At 35.1% G+C, this 26,840-nt stretch overlaps 1 non-coding gene across 1 annotated transcript; it reads right to left on the minus strand.

The window, feature by feature from the left end:
* Positions 1 to 18,827: 18,827 nt before the first annotated feature.
* Trnaa-ugc (transfer RNA alanine (anticodon UGC)) lies at positions 18,828 to 18,901 on the minus strand. The gene has a single exon. It is a non-coding gene; the product is annotated as a tRNA-Ala (tRNA).
* Positions 18,902 to 26,840: the final 7,939 nt, after the last annotated feature.

Consider the following 26,840-nt stretch of genomic DNA (forward strand, 5'->3'; position numbering starts at 1 on the left):
ACTGTGCCAAATGTGTTGGTGCATGCCTATAATCCCAGCAGCTTGGGAGGCTGAGGTAGGAGGATTGAAAGTTTGAGACCAACCTCAACAACTTAGCAAGACCATAAGCAACTCAGTGAGACACTGTCTCAAATAAAATATATTTTTAAAAAGGGCTGGGGCTGTGGCTCAGTGGTTAAGGCATCTGGATCTAATCCCCAGTACAAAAAAAAAAAAAAAGCTAGATGACTTTTGCTTCGAGGGTGATATTGAAAGTGAAAACCCACCTTTTAATTTCAAAAGCAATAAATTCAGAGATAAATTCAGAGATATCACCGAAATGTAGTCTCTTTCATCTCAGGTGCCGCAACTAAGAAAACGACTTGGAAATTTATAGTAAGCACTGTCCCAAACAACAAAGCTCCATCCAAGGCCCACAGAACAAGAAAGAACATAGTCAATGTTACCTAAAAATAATGTATCTTTATGAATACCAGTATTTATAGCAGCACAATTCACAATGGGCAAGTTATGGAACCAGTCAACTGATAAATGAATAAAGAAAATGTGGTATATATACACATGGAGTTTTTCTCAACCATAAAGAAAAATAAAATTATGGCATTTGTTGCTAAATGAATGGAACTGGAGAACATCCTGCTATATAAAATAAGTCAGACTCAGAAAGTCAAGGATAGAATGTTTTCTCTCATATGTGAAAGCTAAAGAGAGAAAAAGGAATTAAAAAAGTGATCTCATGAAAATAGAAAGGAGACCAATAGAGTAGAGGAAGAGAATTGAGAGGGAGGGAGGAGAGGAGAGCATGGGGAAGTTCTGGGCATTAAAAATCTACCACATTATACTACATTTATGTACAATATACCACAATGAATCCCATTTCATATATAATAGTAATGCACTAATTAAAATTAATAATAATAATGATAGAAGAGCTATCAGTAGAATAGAATAAGAGAATCAGGGGAGGAAGGAGGAGAGGGTAAGAGAAGATACTGGGGAATGAGATCGATCCTATTATGTGCATGTGCGAATATGGCATAATGAATCCCACTATTATGAATAATTATAATGCACCAAAAATTATGTATCTTTTTTGGTATGAAAATAAGGTAATAAAAGAGATGATTATCACACAACAGTAGTGAACTCTCGCCCCCGGTCAGCGCAGGCAGGGAAGCTGGGTTCCCTTGCATGAAATGGGCTGGCTGAGAAATACAGTGAAAAATCACACAACACAGAAGATAGTTTTAAAGGGGTGGAGGGAGGGCTATTCGACCTTAAGGGTCAAGCTTCTATACTGGCAAAAAAGCAAGAGCTCTCATTTGCTTTATTTATATGGGGGAACTTCAAAGGCTTTCTACAGAATGTTCTTAGCCAATTAAGGTAGGAGGTGGGCTGTCCAGTTCCCAATGTGTCACGCCCATCTCTGGAGTTATGAGATCAATCTTCCTAGCCACACAAAGACAGAGGTCATGTGCATTGTGCAATCCATCAAGTGAGAGGAGCCACAAAATAGTTTGCATGCCAAACCAAAATCTTCTTGGCTCCAAGTCCCAGTGAAGATGCTCAAATAGCTCAGGGGAGGCTCTCTAGTTAAATTTTTCTTTAAGATTCCTATGAGGTATCCCCCCAACTGAGCTGCTTGCTATTTCCCCAGAAGGTTACACATTTCCATGCTGATTCAGAGGTCAAAGACTGCTTTATTTATCTTGTGCCACAATGCTGGATTTCCTCATTTGCCCCAACAGATCCACTCTTCTCCTTTTACAACTATTTGAGTAGAAAGGGAGATGGTGGTTTCATTACATTTCTCTGTGCAGAGAGGTATTTGCCTATAGAAGCCACACCACAGTAGCCTATTGACAGGTTTGCAGATCCTTAGCAGAGAAGCTAACACAGGAGCAATGCTTGGAGGCACCACCCTAACTGATGCATGCAATTGTCTGAAACCTTGAGGCCTACGTTAGGTATATAATTTTACTTTTTTAATGACTGGACTCTGTGAGTTCTAATGTGGTTCAAAGAAACCAGACTAGGTCAGTTCTTTGGGGAAATAATAATGATGACCCTAAGAGCTACCATTCATTGGACATTGACTCTTTGTATAGATTATATTATGTAATCTTCAATACATCCAATAAAGTTCTATTATTAACCTCTCTCTTTAATAAATAAGGAAATTGAGGCACAGAGAGTTTACTTTTTCCCCAAAGCACCTTAGCTATAAAGGAAGTGATTCCCAAGACCAATAGAGGATGTCAGACTGACCACCATGGCTATCATTAGTTGAGCATCACCTGTTGCCAGACTGTGGTTTAAAGGGCTTTACTTCAATCATCTTGTAGAAACTGATGCTAAAAAAAGGTTAAATGTAAGGCTGAGGATATAGCTCAGTTGGTAGAGTGCTTTCCTTGCATGCACAAGGCTCTCGGTTCAATCCTCAGCATCACAAAAAAAAAAAAAAAAAAAAAAGTTTAATGTATGAGGTATGTGATTACAATTCTGATACACCTGTATAGGCATAATAGATTTGAACAATTAAGTTAAAGGATAATGGGAAGAGTCAGGTTTCTCACTGTTGGAGTGTGAATTTACAGATAATTGAAGGGAAGAGGGTAGAATGGCCCATGTGGTAAGGGATTAGGGGTGGAGATGTCATTATAACCTTATGTTTACCTTAATATAAATATAGATAATTGCATACAGAAATACTATATATATATATATATGTATATACATATACATATATAAAAATGATTAATATTTTATTTACTCTGTCAACCAAGAGAGCCTAGAAGTAACTACACCCTGGTAACAATGAGCACACTTAGAGCCCAGATCTTGGTTTCTAATACCGTGTTCCATTAAAAAGAAAACAAAGTTCCTTAAAGAAATGATTAATTCTAAGACTATAGTGAGAAATACACAGATAAGACTGTAGCATTTTGTGTCGGGAAGCAAGGAAGTGCTCACAAAAAGAAAAAGAAACACAGTGATGGGGGCATATCAAAGGGAAACCACAGCTAACTGAAAGTGCTCACAATGACCAAAGAAGTCATGATTTGAGCAGATCAGTATAGGATCATAACCCAGAGCACAGAATATATATATATATATATATATATAAGTCTCTATTAGTATAAAGAAGTGATTGAATATATAACTTGCTGAGAAAATACAAATCTTCCATGCAGAAAAATTCTAAATAATTTATGTAGATATTCTGGTTTCTGGGAAGTGGAGCCTAGTTTCTTCCACTCCTTAAATATGGATTACACACCCTGATTTTCTTCCAAAGAGTATTGTAATGGAAAGAAGAGAAAGTGAATACTTTTACAATGGAAAATCCTGATAATCACTATTTAAGCCAGGTGATTAACGTCAACATCAACAATAATGGCACATTGACAATATGTGCCCTTGATGTCATGTGATAAGAATGGCACTCTAGGTCTGTGATCTTCCAAGACCCCATTCATAGCCCCACTCAAATTGTGAGATAAAACATCAGACAAATCTCAGCTGGTGGATATTGTGCAAAATAACTGATCATTACCCCCTCAGAATTGTCAAGTTCATCAAAAACAAGGGAAATCATCACATAGCCAAAAGGAGTCTAAGGAAACATGAAAATTACCATGTGGAATCCTGGATGGGATCCTAGAAAGGCAAAAGGACAACGAGTAAAGACTAAGGGAACTTGAATAAAGTATGCTCTTTTGTTATGAGTATTTCATTGATATTGGTTTATTAATTGTGATAAGTGTACTAGATTAATATTAGATCTTAATAACAAGGGAACTGAGTCTGAGATATATTGGGAACTCTTTGCAATCTTTCTATAAATCTAAAATTATTATAAAAATAAAATTATTTTTTAAAAGGGAATTAAAGTTTCTCCAAGAAAACACAGCAGTAACACATATAAACTAGGGTTGAAATCAGGATTTATCAATGCAGAATTCAATGACTTTCTTAAATACCTTTATTTTATTTGTTTTTATTTTATTTTATTTTATTTATTATGTGGTGCCCAGGATCAAACCCAGTGCCTCCCGCATGCTAGGAAAGCGCTCTACCACTGAGTCAAAACCCTGGCCCTGAATGACATTTTTATTATATAAGCATTGTACAAGAGCAAGAGCCACATTATTTTTCTCCATTTGTTGGTGAATATTGAGATCTACTTCTTATCAAATAGAATAATTTAATTGGTATTTAGACACTTATGACACCCAGCAGCCTGACTTTTGACTGCACAGTATTTCATAATATATATCACTTCTTAAAGTTCAGAAAATGCACATCATTTAAGTGACATCTGTTACAAGAAAATGACACAAATGTTCAACAAATGTTGAAATTCAGCAAATCTGTGAAAGTAAAGAGGTGATCAAGTATTTGAAGTGAAAACTCTTGCTCTGGAGGGACAATCAGTTGCAGCTATAACAAGAAAGGAATGTGACTCCCTCATTCTATCCTTAAATCTATTAAAAGCTGAATAAGCTGAAAATTAGTAACTTTTCTTGTACTCATCAGAGAACTAAAATGACAGAAAAATAGGTCACAGTGAAATTTGAAGAGATGAACTAATCCAGAAAGTAACACCTGAGACCTACTTATCTGGAACCGAAGCCACTAGAGCCACAAACTTATAAGAACACTTACAGTAACAGAGAACTACTCTTCCAGGGAAAGTAACCAGAACCTTACCCCACCTATGGGAAGACCATTCTCTGATTCCATCTCTCCATAACCTTTCTGTCTCATGTTAAAGGGAATTGGAAACACATGTGAATATCACAAATCAATTATAAAAACTTATTTAAAAATTGATACTTAATCATAAGGTTATATGCCAGTTCTATTCCTCCCCACCTTACCACTGCATCAAGAGATTGATTGTACAATACAGTGAGTTACATTAAAAAAAAAAAAAAGAGCTTTAAAATCCAGACTCTTCCTAAGGAGGAGCTGTAGGATAGTCCAAGACAATAGAGGAGGAAATAAATAAATAAACAAACAAATAAATAATGACACTGGAGGGGTCTGAAGCCTCTGGGTCCTACAGTGACATTCAAAACAACCCAATTTCAACTGAAATGAACATAAAACCTCCTTCTTCAGGCCTATTAATCTCAGTTCCTATCACCAGATACAACATTTCCAGGTTTTAACCAAAAATTGCAAGTCATGTGAAAAGTCATATCAAAAGATATTAATCTAAAGAGACAAAGCAGCAGGACCAAATTTGGATATGACACAAATCTTCAAAGTATCAAACTTGAAATTTAAGATAACTATGATTAATATGTTAAAGAATCCAATATGGAAAAGAATATGCAGAAAGAATGGGTATTAGAAGCAGAGAGATGGAAACTCGAATAAATAATCAAAAGAAAATTCTACACGTCAAAAACAATGCTATGGAAATTAAGAATGCAAAGAATAATGTTACCATTCCTTAAGCCATTGCTCTGGGTTACTTCCTTCCAGCTACACTTAGGATGAATACAGAGAAGTGGTTTCTGATCCATACTATTAGCGCTGTGGGACTCTCACCTCCTGTGAACTGCTCATTACTTTTAACGCTGCTAAAATGGTGATAAATAGGCTGTGGTATCAAACATTGCCAGGTGTTTCATGGCTTATTTTTTGAGAGTCACCACTGCAATGAACACATTTCTAAATAGAAATGTGTCTATAAATAGCCAAGCTGAAGTTCTACTAGGTCATAGTTCCCATGTGCCCTTATAGCTCTATTTTTACACAAAATCACTGCCAGTCCTAACAAGTGACTGCCTGGTCTGTGTCCCAAGTCTGAGAAAATAACTTTGCTTCCGCTTGAACATGATTATTCTTATCTTATAACTTCTAAAATGTTCTCTTTCTTTTCTCTTTATACATAAAATCTCAGATTCTATTTTTATCTGAGGTCATTGTTTCTTTTTACATTTCTTTAGTCCCCTAAAGGGTGTCTTAAGACATATGCCCTTGGGGGAAAAAAAGAGACTTATTCATTTTTAAAAACAGTAATTCCCTTAGCTCTATCTAAAATGAAAACCAGTGGAAAGTTTACTGCCTTCACAGAGTTATAAATTATGTAAATGTCAATACTAGGATACTGAGACAGGGAGAGGGCCATTTTATTTAACTAGTGGTATCATGGGCCTTGCAATATCATTGCCAGGGAATCCACATTAAAACTCAATAGATGAAATGATGGGCACAGGGGAGGATGGAGTGGTAGCAGTTTATTTCCATGAAGTGTTCATTTATTTGTCTCTCAGAGGATTCATAACTACCATCACTTTGTTATTTCTCACTTTGTTAACCTGGAAAATACTATTTTTTGATACCAATCTCAAAGAAAACAGCTGCTTATGTTCTCATAGTAATTTATTTCAGAATCATGCATGGCTTTTGTTCCTTCATGCCTGAGATGAAAATAATATTTTTAGTGAGTGATTTGACTACTAAATTATTAAGCAGGTGAGAAGGTTCCAGAAGACCTCATTTTTCAAGTCTGGTCTGCTACCAACATGCTGGGAAATGTTGGTATTCCAACATCTAAATACCTCAGTGCTTTCAAAATACAGAATGGGAACATAAAAGTCTGGTTTTCTTTTCTTTTTTTTTTTGCTTTTTCTCCCCAACATTTCTGATTACAAATGAGAGAGCTAAATATACATATGTGGCTATATTTTAAAAAGTACTTCTTTATAAGGACTTAACAGAATGCAAGCAATAAAATTAAACAATTACATTTTCCAATAAATAAAAAACAAATGTCAAGAATATGTTTTAATTAATTTTATTTAACATAAATAAAATGGCTCATTTTCTTATTAACATGGGCCTATGATATATTACTATCTCAGTCTATATCGTGTACAATATGCATAGGAGCAAATTGGTCAGAACAAGTACCCAAAAAGCATGGAGCATATTGTAAGAGTAAAAGAAATTGAAGTTAAAGTGTAAAAGACCGGGCATTGTAAAGTTTCTAAGCTGCAAAGCCTGAGTTAAAAAGTAAAGGACCAGGTATTGTTAAGTTCCTCTGCTACCCCCAAAACCTGAAATTCCTGTAGCTGTTAGGACAATACCCGGAACTGTCCAGTAAATATTCCCCCTGACTCTCTGGTTGTTTAATAACCTAGGACCCTGTGTAGCCTGGCACGTAGGCATTCAGGGCCCAAAACCAATCAATCAGTTTGAATGTGTACCCCACTTAGGAGTGACCAATCACCCCTTCCCAATCTGTTCCCGCCAATGAATGTACTAATCACGTCTAAGAATTGTTGTTTGATTTTCCCACGGTGTATGATGATTTGTTAAAGGAAACTGTGATGTATGCAAAGCCCCCACCCTCCCCAAAAAGTGTACTTAAACACTGCTCAAGCCCTGCCCGGGGCTCTGGACTGCTCTCCCTTCTTAAGTGAGCACGGAGCCCCAGCGCGCTGGATTGGATCCTCAATAAATCCCTTTTGCTATTGCATGAGTTGGTCACTTGGTGGTCTCTTCCTCCGACGTTCGCCGGACCCTTACAATATAAGACCAAGAGGCATATGAGGTATATTCTGAAGGACATGGAGAATAAACCCCAGGGCATGTCCCCTATATGCAGTTGTTCTCCCACCCACCTTCCTGCCACATGTGTGCAGAGAGATGTCTGTGGTAAATTAGAGTTTTTATCATTTAGAAGCCCAGGCCTCAGCCAGAAGGAAGGCAGGAAGAGAAAATGGGGAGAACACAAAAGGAACTCACACCCGACTTGCACCTGACCCCCACCTGACTAAATTGGCTGATCCCAGTACAATAGTACAATAGGCCCCAGGACCTTCCCTACCTGGCTTCCTGTCCCACCCTAAATGAGCCGACCAAACCAACTCATCCTATGATCTGGCTCTGCTGAACCCTATAAAACTCAGACCCTTGTTGTAGCCCATTTTCTCCCCCCGAAAATGAGCCCCTCCATTGCTTAATAAAAGTATCATTGATCCGTGGAGGTCTGTCCCCATTTTGGTTATTTTTTGCTTTCATATTCCATATAACCTTTCTCACTCCCACTCCCAGCCAAGGGTAACCCTTCAGAATTGCAAACCCTAGCTAGAGATTAGAGATCCACACCGACATGAAAAGAATATTTCCCCTGTTTCCAAGTCAAACAGTAATTGAAAGATCAACTATTTTTCGGAAATTGAATTGGACAAATCAGAGTATGGAGATATCAATAGGTGCATAGGATCTAGGTCTGAGAAATGCTTAGATTTACAAAAATCTGTTAGCCTCTCAGCTAAGCACTTGAAGTTCTCTGAACTTTCAGGGCAAAACAACTATTCATCAGTGGCAGAATATTTAAGTTAAGTTGCACAAGATCATGGACTGGGAGAAAGTTAACAATTTCCTTAATACTTTCTAGAAGGCTGGACAAAGTGGTGACTATATATGTGCTAAGGTTGTTACAGAATTTTTTAGGGACACTGTGTTGACTAAAACAGCTCTACATGAAGCTTTTCTTTCTCATTTTAATCAAGTTAAATTGGTTTTGGTACCAGGGATTGAACCCATGGGCATTCCACCACTGAGTCACATCCCTAGCCCAGTTTATTTTTTATTTTTTATTTTGAAACAAGGACTCACTAAGACCTTGAGCCACTGGGATTACAGACATCTGCCACTGCACCCAAGTTCAATTTAAATTTGGAAGAACTACAAGATAAAAGTGAAAGTGGAAACAGGTAACACATGTCTTGCAGAAACCATCAGTTCAAAGAATTAAGAATGCAAATAATTAGTACAAACCTTAGTGTTAGGTAGGGATGCCCAGATGGCAGAGGCAAGGTACAAGAAAAATGCTACTGGAGAACAAGATAGGGAGATGAGTCATCATGTCCCTGTTTATGATAAGTCCTATTATCATGACAACTCCTCCTGCCGCTGAGAAGTGATCGCCTATGATAACTCCTGCCACAAATTCAGAATTTAAAAGTAACCCATGGGAACTTTGGTTTGTGTAGAGGGGAGGAGTGCGTTTGTGGGGATGGGAAAGATGGTAGAAAGAGACAGACATTATTACCCTATATACATGTATGATTGCACTACTGGAGTGATTGCACCATGCACAGCCAGAGGAATGAGAAGTTGTGCTTCATTTGTGTACAGTGTGTCAAAATGCATTCTACTGTTCAATAAATAAATAAAGTAACCTATGGTGGAAAATTGGTTAGTATTCTAATCAAGTACCATAAGGTAACTAATGGGAACAAATGGGGTAAAGTCTGATTAAAGTCCATATAGGGAAGAGAATGCCTCACAGCTCAGCTTATAAGACACCGATTTCCAGATATCAGGGCCTTGAGCCTTTCTCTCTTGCTCAGCCCACTCCACTCCACATTCCAGAGTGCTACTTCCACCCTTACCTTTGATAAATCTGGACTTTGTTACTTCTTCATGTCTTGCTCAATTCTTTGTTTGGGACACCAAAGACCTATATTCCAACTGGATGCCCCAACCATAATGCATGTATTATATATGTACCAAGAATAGAAGAAATAGAATTCATTTTTCAAGTACTAAAACATTATAGAAACAAATAAAAACACACAAAAAAAATTTCAAATTTCCTATGACTTCATCATACAAGGAGTCACAAAACCAAATATTGTAAACGAAATCACAAAAATCAGTGAAAAAGTGGAAATGTTTACAAACCACTAAATCCAAATATCTCAAAAATTTGATGCATAATTTGAATAATGTGTTGGTAAAAGTACAACTGAAAGTGGAAATTTTAACAATTGTGTAAAAAAAAAAATAGTACACTGTATTTTAAACTTGAGTTTGGTATCTAAAGCAGTAGTGAAAGGGAGATGTAAAACCTTACCTACATTTCTAGAAAACAGAAAGCCTAAAGATAGATCAATTCATACTTCAACTGAAGGCAAAAGAACAAGAAAATAAATCACCCAAAATAGGAGGAACACAGTAATAACTGTTAACATAATTAGAACTATAATAAAAGCTCAGAATAGATCAATAAATTCAAATTTGTGGGTGTTGGCCAGAGGAAAGAAACAGAAAACATTCTATCAAGTACTTTTTTAGGGGCTGGGGATGTGGCTCAAGTGGTAGCGCGCTTGCCTGGCATGCGTGCGGCTCGGGTTCGATCCTCAGCACCACATACAAACAAAGATGTTGTGTCCGCCGATAACTAAAAAAAATAAATATTAAAAAAATTTTGAAAAAAAAAGTACTTTTTTAAAGAAGATATGTGGAGCTGGAAATATAGCTCAGTTGGTAGAGTGCTTGCTCCACACACAAAAGGCCCTGGGTTCAATTCCCAGCACCAACACCAAAAAAAAAAAAAAAAAACCAATATAAGTAAATATAATATAAGTAAAGATAAATGGAAATATAACTGGAAATTTTTAAAAGCATAAGAACAATATAACAGTATTAAAGAGTTTCTGGGAATGAATATTAAAAGCTAGGTGAGGGCTGGGGATGTGGCTCAAGCGGCAGCGTGCTCCCCTGGCTTGCGTGTGGCCCGGGTTCGATCCTCATCACCACATACAAACAAAGATGTTGTGTCCGCCAAGAACTGAAAAATAAATATTAAAATTCTCTCTCTCTCTCTCTCTCTCTCTCTCTCTCTCTCTCTCTCTTCTCTCTCTCTTAAAAAAGATTTATAAAAAAAAAGCTAGGTGAAATATAAAATGTTCTTAGGAAAAATAAAAATTAGTAAAATGACTAACAAGAAAATTGAACAATAAATGAAAGGGTAATTAACTTTCTTCCCCATCAAGATACCAGGCCCATATGGATTTAAAGATGCATTCTATTAAGCCTTAAGAAACAGGTAATATCAACCAGACACAAACTGGTCCAAGACATAGAAAATAAAATGAAAATTACTTTTTTATGAAATTAGTAAGAGTGTGACAGTTAAAACAGAAAATTACAAGAAAATAAAATTGTCGAGTAATTATATCTATGAACATAGAGGCAAACATCAAACAGATTATTAACAAACCACAATCAATAGTTTATTATAAAAATTACATCATGAGCCAGGCGTGGTGGTACATGCTTGTAATCCCAGAAACTTGAGAGGCTGAAGTAGGAGTATTGGCAAACTTGAGGTCAACCTCAGCAATTTGGTGAAGCCCTAAACAAATTAGATTCTGTCTCAACATAAAAAAAAAAAAAAATTAAAAAGGTCTGGAGGTGTAGCTCAGTGGTAAAGTTTCTGGGTTCAATTCCCAGTACCGACCCCCCCCCCGCCGCAAAATGAAAAAAAAAAAATATATATATATATAAAATTAAGAGCTAATCTCAAAATGGCAAGAATGTTACCCGAAGCCTAGCCTAGGGACCCTGCCCAGCTCCCTGGATTCAGCCACAGGCCTGTAGGGAAAATACACAAAAAGATGGAAAAAAGAAAAAGGGATTTTATGTAGTTTGAACAAACTGGGGAGAAGCATCTAGATTGTCTCTCTCCTTGGTCCCACAGAAGCAGTTACAATTTATAGAAACAAGTCAAGTGACATACATATATAGATTTAGTTAGCCTGAAGATCCCTGCAAAATGGAACAAAAGGCAGGAAATACACATATGCAGATTTAGTTAACCAATGCTACACTGGCTGGGGCTGGAGGCTACCTCCACTCAGCTTCCTTGGAGTCACCTCCCCCCTATCCTGGGGCAGGGAGAGTCTTAGCTTCTTTAACTTCAACTCTCAGCATAAGTAAGACATTGCTCTCAATTTCAGAGGGTCCACCAATTTCTGTCTGTTTCTAGGATGGCACAAGCCTGTAATCCAAGCCTCTCAAGAGGTAGGGGCAAAAGGATAACTAGTTCAAAGCCAACCTCAGCAATCTAGTGAGACCTTAAGCAACTTAGAGCTGAATAAAATATAAAAAGAGCTGGGATGTGACAAGGTGGTTAAGGGCCCCTGGGTTCACTCCCTGGTATGAAAAATAAATAAATAATTAAATGAGAGGTCTATTTCATCAACCATAGGCATTAATATAGCATTGACTAAAATACATTCATGATAAACATTTTTTTTAAAGTTAACCTGTATATCTACCAAACCTGTACTAAATATATGTACAGTAAATGATGTGAAATTCCAGAATAATTTGTATTAAAGTTAGGAATAAAAATATTACCCTTTATCATGACATTTTGATAAGGACCCTAAGTGCTGCAAGAAGATAAGAGGAAAAATAAGGTGAGTGGGTATAGAAGTTAAAGATGAAGAAATATTTGTTTTTTGCAGATAAAATGATCATTTAAGAAAACAAGTCAAGATAATCAACTGATGATTAGAAATAAAGAGAAAATTCAGCAGTGGAACATAAATTTATACTGACAGCTGTCTATAATAAGTTCATGCTATTTTACTATAACTGTGCTTAGTATATACCAAATGTTAAAAAGGAGAAAAAAAAAAGGTTGAATTATTTTATAGGTTGATTTGTCAGTTGATTAAAAAGCAATAGTTTAAGGATATTAAGGGAACTTTTCGAAAGTAGTTTAATCATAAAATGTGCCTGGATGGGAAGAGAAGCATATGAGCAAGCTGAGTTTCAAAGTACAGAAAACATAGCATATGAGGTTTCTATGGGTTTTTCATTGTAATGGGACTGATTATAGTAAAGGCTACAACTTTATGTTGAAGTGGTAAAGTATATTAATTTAATATGTAGAGTATATACACATGTATTTTAGTACTATAGTCCTAAGCAATGAAGAACCTTGAGATAGACATGGTTCAAGGTGAACAAAATAAAATGGAGCTGAAAGTAAATGAAATTGAGAAGGACAAGAAATTAAAAATATACAGCGTCTGGCCTGTTAACCACATAGACATGGAACCCAGTCAAGATTATGGTCAGGAGGCCTGAAGCATCAGAGGATGAGATAACAAGACTATGAGACCTGTCAGTTACAGGAAGGAGCTGAGCATTGTTTAGCCAGATATTATGATCATCAAAGTAAAGACCATTTTTTAGCTTGAGAAGAGGTAGAGTGATTGTAATTTATCTTCCCAAATGGAGAACATTTGATTATAAAACATAGTACTATGAAAAATTATACAGGGGCAATATACATAAACCAAGACTTTTCCACACAAATTATTGGAGATTACTATTCTGCCTAGTAACCTCTGACAAAGATTATTGGTTACAGAAAAATCAGTGGCATTGAGATGGAGGCAGGACTGCTTCTAGTCTCACAATGGATTACATAAAGTAGAAAATGGAATTCCTTTATCCTGGTGGATGCAGTCCGATACCAGGGCAAATAGATTTGGTGACTTTGTGTAATAAATGATCTTTATGATTATACACAACAGCCCTACATAGACATTGGTTTCAATGAAATTAAGGTAGAAAAAGTGTTTTGGAAGTTGCAGTTTTAGGGGGAAAAAAAGGTGAATTTGAATCACTGACAAATACAAGTGATAGGAGATACAGGAAGTGTGGCTATAATAGCTGAGTGCAAATTTCCTGATGGAACTTTGGCATGAAGTTCATTATTACTAGGCACCAATACTTCTAACCCCATACATTTTCAGTCTTCTTGCTAGTTTTTACTTCCTCCATTATCTCAGTTACTTGACATCCCTTAGCATGCCATGTAGGAATTTCACCTTGATATAATCTAGAATCTTCCTAACAGAAGATTAACACCAATAAGGTATTCTTTGGAACAAGAAGATTTAATGTGCAAATGATGCAGGTATATTTATAACACCTCTATTGACTCCTCAGTCTCTTTGATAAATTGCTTTGTATGAAAATTATGGAAAGGAAATAGTCTCTTAGTCTAAGACATTTGAAAATGAGATAGTCTTAAGTTGTGAAGTATTGATTTTTGCTTCATTAAAAAAATACAGAGAATTGTAAAAACATCTGTCCACAAGTCAGAACCTTAAGAATCTTAATATACATTGAGATCTCAATTTTATTTTTCTACTTTCAATTTAAACCAAAGTCTACTTGATAATTTTCAACTTTGTATTATGCAGATGTCATTTAAATGTGAATTTCCATTTGAGAAACAAATAAAATAAGAAAGTCAAATTCAAAGCACAGACATCATTCCTTGTTGTTATTTTTAATACACTCCTCCAAAAAGTCAGTTGAAAATCCCTTAAGAGCACAGTTAGTTTTCTTAGTGAAAGAAAATGTCGTTGCTAATCAAAATTATATGTTCAGCTCTCTTACCCAAAGGAATATAGTTTAAAGAATGTTAGTTTCAAGATGGCACTAGGAGAGATACTAGTTCAAGAATAATATACACCCTTTATTACTCTACCAATAGATGGTTATGACAATAGAGACTGCTTTGAATTGATAAGGGCATTCTACCAATTCCAGAATATATAAATTTTTTTTCATGTAGTTTCTTGATTTATGTATACATGAATAAAAAAGAAATCAAAACCAAATTCATTTTTCATATGGAAATGGAATGAAGAGACAGAGTTAACTACATATACCTCGCCCATCCTGTTGCAATGGTTTGCACATCCCTGGAAACATTTTCGTTACATTTTTAAACCTGTTGATTGGTGAGCTATTTTTAGCATTCTTTCCTTGGAAATGCACCAGGTATGCATACATGTAATGCAATTCATTTATCACATACAGAAACACTTAAAATTGAATAAAAACAAACAGCCTTCCAATATCATGGTATTTGAAAAAGAGCATGTGGAGAAAAGATTTCAGTATGGATTTGGCAGTAAAAATAAGACAACAGAAGTAGATTCCCTCATTCATCTATTCTTTAGCTGACAGGAGATCTAAATTAGGAAAGTGGCAAAGATGGTAACATGAAATCAACTCCAAAACCAACTATTACTAAAACATTTCACTTTTAAAAGCAGCAGTAATTTATTTATATACATATTACCCTAGTGCTTTTATAAAGCATGCAAATTTGGAAAGTTTTCCCTTGTGGCAAGTTACTGACAATGAGCTCAATCTCTTTCAATTTAAAAATCGGTGGCCTGTATTTAAAAGTTTGTATTTTGAAAGGTAGCAAGCTAGTACAAGGTCAATGAAATAATTCCTCTACTGTAGAAAACTTAGAAGCCTCCAATGCAGCAGTGCTAATAAGAAGATTTTGAAAGCAATTTTAACCCACAAAGGGAAGCACTGTCCTATAGGATTGATTTTACTTCATTCAGTATATTTGTGTCATTTCTTGAATTTCAGAAATAACAGATTTATTTTTCTATACATACAAAGCAATAAAGTCAACTTTAGTTTTTAATTACTAAATTATTTCATTACATCTATTTTATAAAATATTACTTAGAATTAAATACCTAGGAACTATTTCAATGTGTCAGGTTCATTGTCTGTAGTTCCTAACTACAGTGGCAGTGGGTAAGTTCCAATGGTATTGAAACAATTATTTAGTCTCATGGTAACAAGAACAGAGATTAATCATACATTTCTCACTGTACAGAGAAAATAAGAAATCATTTCTATATTTAGGAATATTAATTTCAAATGATAAAAAACATTGTCAGCAGTTGATGCCATCTAGTGCTGAATACATGGAAATAGCAAAAATTGGGTGAAGGGCTGTTAACAAATAAAAGAAACATAGAATACAGAGCCACCTAGTGATTATTTCAGCACTTCAAAATAGTCATATCTGTGAGGCTAGATGAATTGTGTTAAGCATCAGATGTTCAATAAATCTAAAATATTTTCAATTTCTAGATGACATTCAATTTTTTTTTAATTTCATTCTATGGATCTTGACTTTTTAAAACAAAGGATGACAAACTATGGCCTGCAGGCCAAATTCTGCTGGTACCTGTTTTTGTATAATGTGTGAGCTAACGTTTTTTACATTTTTACATAGTTGAAAAAAAATCAGAAGAAGAATATTTTGTGATCGGTGAAAACTCTATGAAATTCTAATCTTATTGTCCAGAAATAAAATTTAAATTTTACCTACTCATGTCCATTTGTTTACACGTTGTCTATGGTTGATTTGGAACAATAATGAAAGAGCTCTGTATGACCTGAGAAGTCTCAAATATTTACCATCTGGTCCTTTACAGAAAAAGTTTGCTAACCTTTCCTCTAAAATATGTTACAATTTGAAAAACACTCCAAGAACGAAAGAATGCATGATGATATTAGTGTGTGAAATATATATGCTTTTATGTCTGTATATATTTATAACCCTATTTCTAATTTTCTTAGTATATCATTATTTGTTTTATTTATTTCATTCCAATTAAACATCATGTTCCATAAAAGTAGGATGTGATTCTTTATACAGATTCACTCTGTAGGAGTCTAGGGTACAGTCTTCAAGTTTGGATTTCATTCTTTTTTCTTTATCCCTTCCTTCATTGAATGGTTCATGCTTCCTACTGAGTACGCAAAGCTTCCAAGACATTCCTATGATCCATAGCTATGCATTGCACTGTCCAATAGCGACACCATCTGGATGATTTCTTTACAAAGATCCTGCAGAGAGGAGGAGTTATAAATCATTGCATGACATTTCCAAAGTGTTAACAAAAGGGATGGAGGATCTATTAGCATTGCATGAGGAGAGGTCAGTCCCCATCTTTCCTGTCTGGAGATTTTGATAGCTTGATGTCTCTATAAAATGGAAACGGGCCCAAAAGGAAAATAAAGATGCCATTGGTAAAGGTTAGAAAATCCCAATAAAATTACTGTGAGAAACATGCAGGCATTAGGGTTACCTTTTACGTGTGAAAGGGGAAGAATGAAAAATCAAAGGAGGGAGATAAATTAATGTACTTTTACTGATGTGGCATTAGGCTGTGATGATTATGACAAAACTATTTTGATATGTTTTTGTTACTTTACTAATATCTATCCTATTAAAAGGTAATACAAAGAAACAATTATTATATAATTGGAATGTGGAAGCTTCACAGGCTTATCTTCCAACTCTCTGGTCCATTTGAAGATATTCCTCATCAGTATTTTTGTAAGTACTTTTTTGGGAAACATAAATGATTGAGGCTCTCATTTCTGTACATTCCAGTCAACTCTTACATTAAAAAAATAATAATAATAGGCATTTTAACAAGGACAAGATGATATCTCATTGTGGTTTTGATTTGCATTTCCCTGATCATTAGTGTAAAATATTGCCTATAATCTGAAAGCTGTATCTCTGAAAAATGAGTATTGATGTACATATTATTGGATAAGGAAATTGAACTAAGAATGATTTAATTATCTGACCTAAAACAGCTCATAGATGGTGAAGCTATATTTTGAATCAGGTCATTCTTTTAAGTTAATAAGTACAGAGCTTGGTATCAGTTAACTTTAATAATACATCTATTATATCATTAATTTTGTACTATATTTATAATGAAACTGAAGTGCTTATTATTGTAAAAACAAATGAAGTAACTGAGGTTCTGTTAGAGAATGGTGCTACAATGGTACTGAGCCAGGGACCCAGAATTATCTTAACCTTAATCTTATCTGGCCCAGCAAGTTCTTCCCAATTACCTTCCTAAAGAAGTTATATTCAGAAGCACATTAAAAATTCCTTTCTTTTGAGTTAGGAAGAACTTAACACAGGCAACACCATTTTGAAACATATTCTCCATCTGAGAATGAGTCATCTCACAGTCACTCTGACTCAGCCTGACCCAAACAATACCCCATCATCATACAAAGAAAGGAAATTATTATCTGGGACTGGAATCCTGAAAACACCTGGTTCAACATGAAATAGTGACTACCTCAAAGAATGGAGGTGACAACTGAAGGATATGGTAAATGACAACCCCCAGGACAGGGAAATACAATCCCCCAAAACAGTCTGTCAGAGGAAGAGGAGGGGGAAGGCAATCTTTAATCCTCTCCCTGTAAATCCTTTCCCAGTAACAATTAGTCATGGGGGGGGGGGGAGCAAACATTCATCCCTTCCCAACCACAAGGATCCTGAAGGGAGGAGGCAGATACTGGGCCCTGGACTTTTACCCTTTCCCATTGCGGATGTGTTCTAGAAGGAGAAAAGCAAATAGTGACAACGGGTCTGGGTAACAACGGGTCCCAGAGGAAGACGATGAACAGTGAACACCCAGTTCTGAACTTTTCCCAGTGACAATGAGTTGTCAACTTTTCCCAGTTGACAATGAGTTGAGCTTCTTTCCTGACTGTCCAAACCAACACATCCTGTTTCAGTCTGCAATAATTAAACCACCCTCATTGTAAACCATAAAACTCAAACCTCTTCTGTAACTGGTGGCCATCTTTCTACCCGGAAAGTGAGCCCCTCCAGTATCTGATTGATTGCCTCTGATGCGGAATAAAGGAAAGCTTGCTGATCCGTTTGAGGTCTACTTCTGTTATTTGTGTTTTCATCATGGTGCTGAAACTGTGTTGGTTATTTTTGCTAACAATGACCAAAAGGACCTTTCCCTGACAACCCCCCAGCAAAGGCTTAACCACAAAAATTCTCCAACTCTCTCATGCCCTTATGCCTACCCAAAGCAGAAGATGGGTCTCAGTCTCCACTGGGCCCCCCTGCAGGTTTATCTCCAATAAACCTGTATTACTGTGGGGCTACCTATTCTCTCTATTTCTTTCATTCCCTTTTTTCCTTACATTTTTCAATTTTAGCCCTAAACCTCAATGTAGAGAACCACAAGGTGAGCTAGATCACCCAGCAAGTTCCATAATTCCCTGGTTCAGAGGAGCAAATACAGTCTAGAATCAAAGCACTTTGAGTGGGTTTCTGGCTTTCATAGTCACACAGTCAAAATTTTTTCTTTTCTTTTCTTTTTTTGTGGTGCTGGGGATTGAACCCAGGGCCTTGTGCTTGCAAGGCAAGCACTCTACCAACTGAGCTATATCCCCAGCCCCTCAAAATTTTCTTTACTATTTCAGTTAGACAAAAGGATGCACCCAATTTTTATCTTAAATCCTACCCTAAAGTTCTGATTCTATGACAAAAAAACACATATAAATGGAGAAAAAAAAAGGGGGGGAACTTTCCAGATGAAGCCAAACCATATGAGTAGAGAGGAAAGAAATGTGGTGGGAGGGGGTGCAGATCAGGCTCAGTTGAGCAAGCTTTAAAGCACTTAGAACACTAAATCCCATCAAGAATTGACCTACTTTAGAGGGACACTTGCATATTAGATGCATACAATGTATGCAAGATTTTTTTGGCCTTGATTACAACTAAAAGGGATCTTGAGCATCTCATAAAGAAAGGTAGTGATTTATTAATGGGTATGCTGCTTATTTGTTTTAACATTTGAAGTTCTTTATTTGTTGATTCACATTCTACCTCTGTTTCTCTTTTAACTTTCTCTCAATGATTACTTCTAGCTCAGGCTTCTGGATCTGTATGAGTAAAGTCAATACAATATAGTTGTTCATGAAATAGACAAACTTTTGATAGGGCAAAGGGAAGGGAGGGAGCATGGGGGTAGGAAAGACAGTGGAATGAGAAGAACATCATTATCCTAAGTACATGTATGAAAACACAAATGGTGTGACTCTACTTTGTGTTCACCCAGAGACATGAAAAATTGTGCTCTCTTTGTGTAATATGAATTGAATTGCATTCTGCTGTCATATATAGCTAATTAGAATAAATAAAATTTATAAAATTAAGTATATATATATATATAGTTGTTCATGAGCTGCTGGGATTATAAAATTTACAGTTTATCATCTGAGATGGAAAAGTTGATTGGTATTCCCCGCTCCCATCTCCACATACACACAGAGGCAGTAAAAGTACCATTTGAATCCATGAAATCCTGACTTTATAAATAGGACCCAAAAGTACATACAACAAAAGAAAAATAAGCAGATGGGATTACATCAAAATAAAAAGCTTCTGCCAGCAAACAATCAACAGAGTAAAAATAAGCCTAAAAAAGGGGAGCAAATATTTGCAAACTGTGTATATGTAAATATTTGCAAACCATATAAAGGGTAAATATTCAAAACATAACTCAATAACAAGAAAATAAGTAACCAGACTTTAATCATGGGAAAAGGAACTATATAGATATTTCTCAAAAGAATATATACAAATGACCAACAGCCCTATGAAAAAATGTTCACCATTGCTAATCGACAAGAAAATGCAAATATAAACCACAAGAGGTATCACCTCGTACCTATCAGAATAGCTATTATCAAAACAATGAAAGATGCATGTTGGAAGGATGTGAAGAAAACAGAACCCTTGTACCCATTGTTGGTGAGATAATAGCCAGCTTCCAGCATTTGTATAGAGCAATATTTGTTATAGAGAGCAAAATCACACATTTTAAAGTGTACTACTGTAGTATTTATAGAATATATTTCATCTTCCAAAGGGAACTTTGCTGTGTAATTTCATCATATTTGGTAAAATTGAGTCTTGTGGCACTGGACTTGTAACCAGGAATCTGTATTGAACTTGATGGTAACTAAAACCCCATTTTGGTTTTTTGTTTATTTGTGTACTTGTTTATTGCTGCTGCTGCTTCTGTTCCTATAGTTACAACATAAACACCACTTAGTTGAGTTCCCTGAATGTGTGTGCATGTGTGTGCATGTGTGAATAAAAAATTTCATAGGTATCCTGACAGCAATACCTTGCTACTTTAAGCTCCTATTTCAAGCTTTTTGACACTTGATTCTGTCAGCTATCATATTAGCTGACTCTTCCTTTTCTGCATCAGCCATTCATTTAACAAACATCAATCCTTTTCATGAATTCATTCAACTAAGTTATTAAAATATCGAACAGGATATATCTAAACCCAAGCATATATCTGTGCCACTAGCATCTTATCTGAAGGTGCACATCATTCTATTTATAAGCCTGTCTTGCTTTTCATTGGTAGAGCCATGGCCTTGAATTGGAATGATTCTGATGCCACTAGCCCAGGAATGGAGTACATAAGATGACTATGGCAGGAAGAAATGCTAATGGAAGGGAGAAAACTTCTACTTTTCATAAAGATCTATAGTTATACCAGCCCCATGGGAAAGGTAACAGAAAAGGACAGCATATAAATTAAATTAAATTCTCATAAAATAAGATGCTGCTAATTTATTTTTTCCTGGGCATGAGTATAATGAAAAAATTTAAGTGCCCATGTTTTTTTTTTTTTTTTTTAGATTTGCAGAAAGCAATGAATTTCTCAAAATTAACTAATTAATTAATTAGTTAATTTCTCAAAATTAATTAACTAATTATTAAAATAAACCAGCTAGCTGGTTTATTAGCTAATATTATTCCTTTTTTTTTCTTAAAGAGATCATTTGCCTGCTGAATTGTGCTTTCATAATTTTGGAATTATATTTTTTAATTGAGATAAAATTCGCATAACACAAAATTCACCAAAAACATTTTAAAGTGTGCAATTCAATTGTTTTTAGTGTATTAACAATGTCACACAACCATCACTGATATCTAATGCAATCACACTTTCTTTATCCCAAAAGGAAATCCTGTACCCATTAAACAGTCACTTCCATTATCCCTGCCTCAATACATTCAACCACTAATCTGATTTCTGTCTCTAGAAATTTGCCTATTGTGGACATTTCACATGAAAGAGATCATATAATATGTGACCCTTTGAATCTGGCTTCCTTGATTTAAGCATAATGTTTTCAAGATTCACCCATGAATAGTCTTGACAGTATTATAAAAAATCCCTTAGCATAGGTATAGGGACTTTTATTCCTTTCCTTTTTAAGAGTCTTCATTCTCTTCCATTGATCTATATATCTCAAATACAGTATTATACTGTTTTGATTGCAGGAGCTGTGTACCACACTTTAGAATGGAAGGTGTGAGTCCTTCCCCTTTATTTTTCTTCCTCAAGGTTGTTTTGGCTACTCTGGGTCTTTAGCATTTTATACAAATTTTTGTATTAGCTTGTCCATTTCTGTGAAAATACATTTGGAATGATTTATAGTAATTGCTTTGGATCTGGAGATAAATTTAGGAATTATTGTCATCATAACATAAACAATTTTCCAATCTATGAACATAGGATATTCTTTTCTTTATTTAGATCTTCTTTAAATTCTTTAAATGAAGTTTTCTTAATTGCAGTATACTAGCATTTTACTTCTTCATTTTAGTTTATTACTAAATATTTCATTAAGTTTTATGCTACCTAAATGGAATTATATTCTTAAATTCTTTTTTGGATTATTTATATTATGTAGAAATACAAAGAACATTTATATGCTGATCCTGAATCCTGAACCTATGCTAAACTCTTTCATTAACTCTAATAGTTTTTGTAGGTCATTTAGCAACTTTTTTTTTTTTTTGGATAAGGGATAGAACCCGGGCTGGGGATGTGGCTCAAGCGGTAGCGTGCTTGCCTGGCATGCGTGCAGCCCGGGTTCGATCCTCAGCACCACATGCAAACAAAGATGTTGTGTCCACCAATAACTAAAAAATAAATATTAAAAATTCTTTCTATAAAAAAAAGGGATAGAACCCAGGGCCTCATATGCTAGGCAAGTGCTCTACCATTGATTACAGCCAGCCCTCGTTATTTACGACTTCTATATATAAGATCACATCATCTCCAAATACAAGTAGTTTTGCCTCTTCCTTTGAAATCTAGATACCATTTATTTCTTATTCCCCTCTAATTGCCTTGACTAGGCCTTTCAGCACAATGTTAAATAGAAATAAAAGAGAAGACATCTTTTCCTGATTTAAAGCAGGGGAGAAAACATTCAATCTTTCCCCATTGTCTCTTCTGTTTGGATTGCAATAACAAAATACCATAAACTTGATGGCTTATACACAACAGGAATTTATTTCTCACAGTTCCAAAAGCTGGGGAGTTCAAAATCAAGACACTGGCAGATTCAGTGTCGGTGTTTTCTGTCTCTATGAATTTTCCTATTATGGTCATTTCACATGAAAAGGATCATACCACATGGCCTTTTGAATCCTGCTTCCTTCACTTGGTATGATATTTTTAAGGTTCATACAGTGTAACAGAATGTATCAATATTTCACTCCTTTTATGACTGAATAAGATTCTATCTGGTTAAAAAGACAGCACCTTCTATGTCCCCTCATAGTAGAAGCAGTAGAGGTACCTTTCATAAGAGCACTATTCCTAATGAAAGACTTAATCCCTTTTTAAGGACTCCATTTCCTAAAGCTATCATGTTACAGGTTAGGATTTCAACATAGGAATTTAGGGAGGACTCAAACTGCAGACCACGGTAACCATTAAATATGACATTAGTTATTAATTTTTCATAAATGTCCATTTCCCTTTTATTCATAGTTTGCAGAGGGTTTTAGCATAAGAGGATGGTGGATCTTTTCATATCATTTTTATATATTCATTGGACAATGATGAGAGTTGTTTCTTTCTATTGATTTTCATATATAGAAACATTCTTGGATCCCTAGGGTAGATCCCATTTGGCCAAGATGCCTAATTGATTCAGTATGTTGCTAGATTCAGTTTGCTACTATTCTGTTGAGGACTTCTACATTTATATTCATAAGAGATATTGCTTTGTAGTTTTCTTTTCTTGCAATGTCTTCATCTGGCATTGGAGTCAGGTAATGTTGCCTTCATAGAATTAGTTAAGGAGTATTCTTCTGTGGTTGGAAGAGTTTGCAAATTATTCTTGTTAATTTTTAAATGAATGGTAGAATTCTCCAGTGAAGTCATCTGGTCTTGGTATTTTCTTTGTTATGAGGTTAATCTTTATTGATTTAATCTCCTTAGTAGTTACAGGTTTGTTTAGATTTTCTATTTCTTTATGAGTCATAATGTATATATTTATAGAAATTTGTCTTTTCCATTTAGGCTATATAATTTGTTATTGTACAATAGTTCTTAATATTCTCTTTGTAATCATTTTTATTTCTGTAATATCAAAAGTAGTATTGCTATTTAATTTCTGATATTAGCAATAAAAGTCTCCTTTTTTCTTGGTTATTATGCTTATGGCTGTACATTTTTTTGACATTTTCAGAAAACCAACTTAAAAATTTTTTTTGTTTGTTTTTAGTTGTTGATAGACCTTTATTTATTTATTTATATGTGATGCTGAAAATCAAACCCAGTGTCTCACACATGCCAGGCAAATGCATTACCGTTGAGCCACAATCCCAGCCCAGAAAACAAACTTCTAAAAACTTTTTCTCAATAGATTTTTTTTTTTACTGAGGATTTAATCCAGGAATGCTTTACCACTGAGCTCCATCCCCCAGCCCTTTTTAAGTCAGGATCTCACTGAGTTGTTTAGTACCTCAGTATGTTACTGAGGCTGGCCTTGAACTTGTGATCCTCCTGTCTCAGCTTCCCAAGCTACTGGGATTGCAGGTATTCCCCATTGTGCCCAGCTTCTCCATTGTTTTCTATTGACAACTTCATTTCCTTATTTCTCTATCTCCACCCTAATTTTTATCATCTCTCCTTCTTGCTTTGGATTTAATTTGGTCTTTTTCTGGTCTCTAAAGGTGGCAAGTTACATGAAGTTTTCAGATCTTTATCATTATTTTAAAGTAACTATTTATGGCTATAAACTTCCCTCTCAATTCCACTTTCAGTGCATCCCATAAGTTTTGATGTATTGGGTTTTTTTCATCTCAAACTATTTTCTGATTTTCCTTTTGATTTCTTCTTTGATCCATTGCTTATTTAGGACTATATGGTTTGATTTGCCTTTGTTATGGATTTCCAATTTCATTCCACTGTGTTCTGAGAACATAATTTGGATTGTTTCTGTCCTTTTAAACGTACTGAGATATGCTTTATTGTCTAGCTATGGTCTATTCTGAAAAATTTTCTAGGAGCACTTCAAAAAGATGTGCTTTTTCCCATAAATAGGCACATGTAATTGAATGACAGGAATAGATTCTGAGAAATGCATCATTAGTGTTCTTACACAAACTACAACATCACTAGACAATCTGATCTTATGGAACCACCAAGTTATGTGCAATGTGTCATTGACCAAAACATAATTATGCAGTAAAAGACTGCATAGCTGTCAGGTCTAATTATTTATGATATTGTTCAAATGCTCTCTTTATTTATTGATCTTCTATGTAGTTGCACCATCTCCTATTGATAGTATGGCTCTGAAATCTCCAACTATTATTGGTGAACTAGATTGTTAGCCCTCCAATTATGTCAGTTTTCCTTCGGATATTTTGGGGCTCTGTTAAGAGAATGTCTGTTCATAATTGTTGTATCTTCTTGAAGTATTGACACTTTCATCAATATATATTCCCTTTTATTTTTTAATTTGGAATTTTTTATATTAACATTTTTAAAAAATTTTCTAATTACTTATACATGACAGCAGAATGCATTTTGTTTCATTGTATACAAATGGAACACCTTTTCATTTCCTTTGTCTTTTGCAAATAATATGATTTAAAGTCTATATTGTCTGCTGGACACAGTGCACGTGACTATAACCCAAACTACTATAGAGGCTGAGGTGAAAGGATAGCAAGTATGAGGCGATGGACACAGCAAAATGTGGTGCTGAGGATCGAACCCGGTCCCGCCCGTGCTAGGTGAGCGCTCTACTGCTGAGCCACAATCCCAGCCCTGACTCTAGTTCTTTTAATCCTCTTTTGTGATTATTGTTCTAGTATTTTTTATACATATTCAATCTATTTGTGTCTTTGAATCTAATGTAAGTTTTCTTGCCAACTTATAGAGTTAGATTGTGTTTTTTTTTGCCAATTTGACTTTTTTTAATATTTATTTTTTAGTTGTAGTTGGACTCAGTACCTCTATTTTTATTTATTTATTTGTTTAATGTGGTGCTGAGGATCAAACCCAGGGTCTCACACATACTAAGTGAGCACTCTACAGCTGAGCCATAACCCCAGTCCCCCAATTTGACTTTTAATTGGAGAGCTTAGGTCATTTATATTTTAAGTAAATACCAGTAAAGAAGAATTTACTTCTACTATCCCATCTGGATTTCCTTCTTATATTATTCTTTTTCACTCTTCAATTCCTCCATGGCAAACTTCCTTTGTATTTTATAAATATTTTATATTGTACTGATTTCATTCTCATTACTTTTATTCAATTTTTTATTTATTTTCCTAGTGGTTACATGGAGGATCACAATTAATTTGAATAACAATAGTTTAAATTAATAGCACTTAGTTTCATTATTATGCAGAAAATCTCAATATCATATGAAATATCAGATCTTATGTAGGCCTGCCCTTCCTTCATGTTGTTATATGTTTTTATTAGAACGTTATAATTATACATAGTAGTTAGGCTTATTTTGACAAAATCATACATGCATGGAATTTGATTTTCTCCATTTCAGTTCCCACACCCCCACTTTTCCTTCCTCCCTTCTTCTTCCTATTGTCCTTCCTCTACTCCACTGACCTTCATTTTTATTCATCTATTTTTTATTTTTCTATTGGTGCTTTCTACATATACATAAAAGTAGAATTCCTTGTGGTGTATTAATGTATGCACATAGCATGGTTTAGTTAAAGTCATTCCACATTTCCTCCCCTTTTCCATTCCTCTTCCCTTTCTGTGGATTTCCTTTTGCTCAACTGATCTTCCTTATATCTTTATGATATCCAAATCCCCACCATTTCCCCTCTTATTTTGCTCTAGCTTCCATATATGACAGAAAACATTTGACCCTTGTTTGGCTTATTTCACTTGGCATGATATTCTCCATTTCCATTCATTTACTCACAAATGACAACATTTCATTCTTCATAGGTGAGTAAAACTCCATTCCATATATATATTATCTCCATCCCACATTTTCTTTATTGATTCATT

The sequence above is a fragment of the Callospermophilus lateralis genome, chromosome X (genome assembly GCF_048772815.1).
Source record: "Callospermophilus lateralis isolate mCalLat2 chromosome X, mCalLat2.hap1, whole genome shotgun sequence".
Classification (NCBI taxonomy): domain Eukaryota; kingdom Metazoa; phylum Chordata; class Mammalia; order Rodentia; family Sciuridae; genus Callospermophilus; species Callospermophilus lateralis.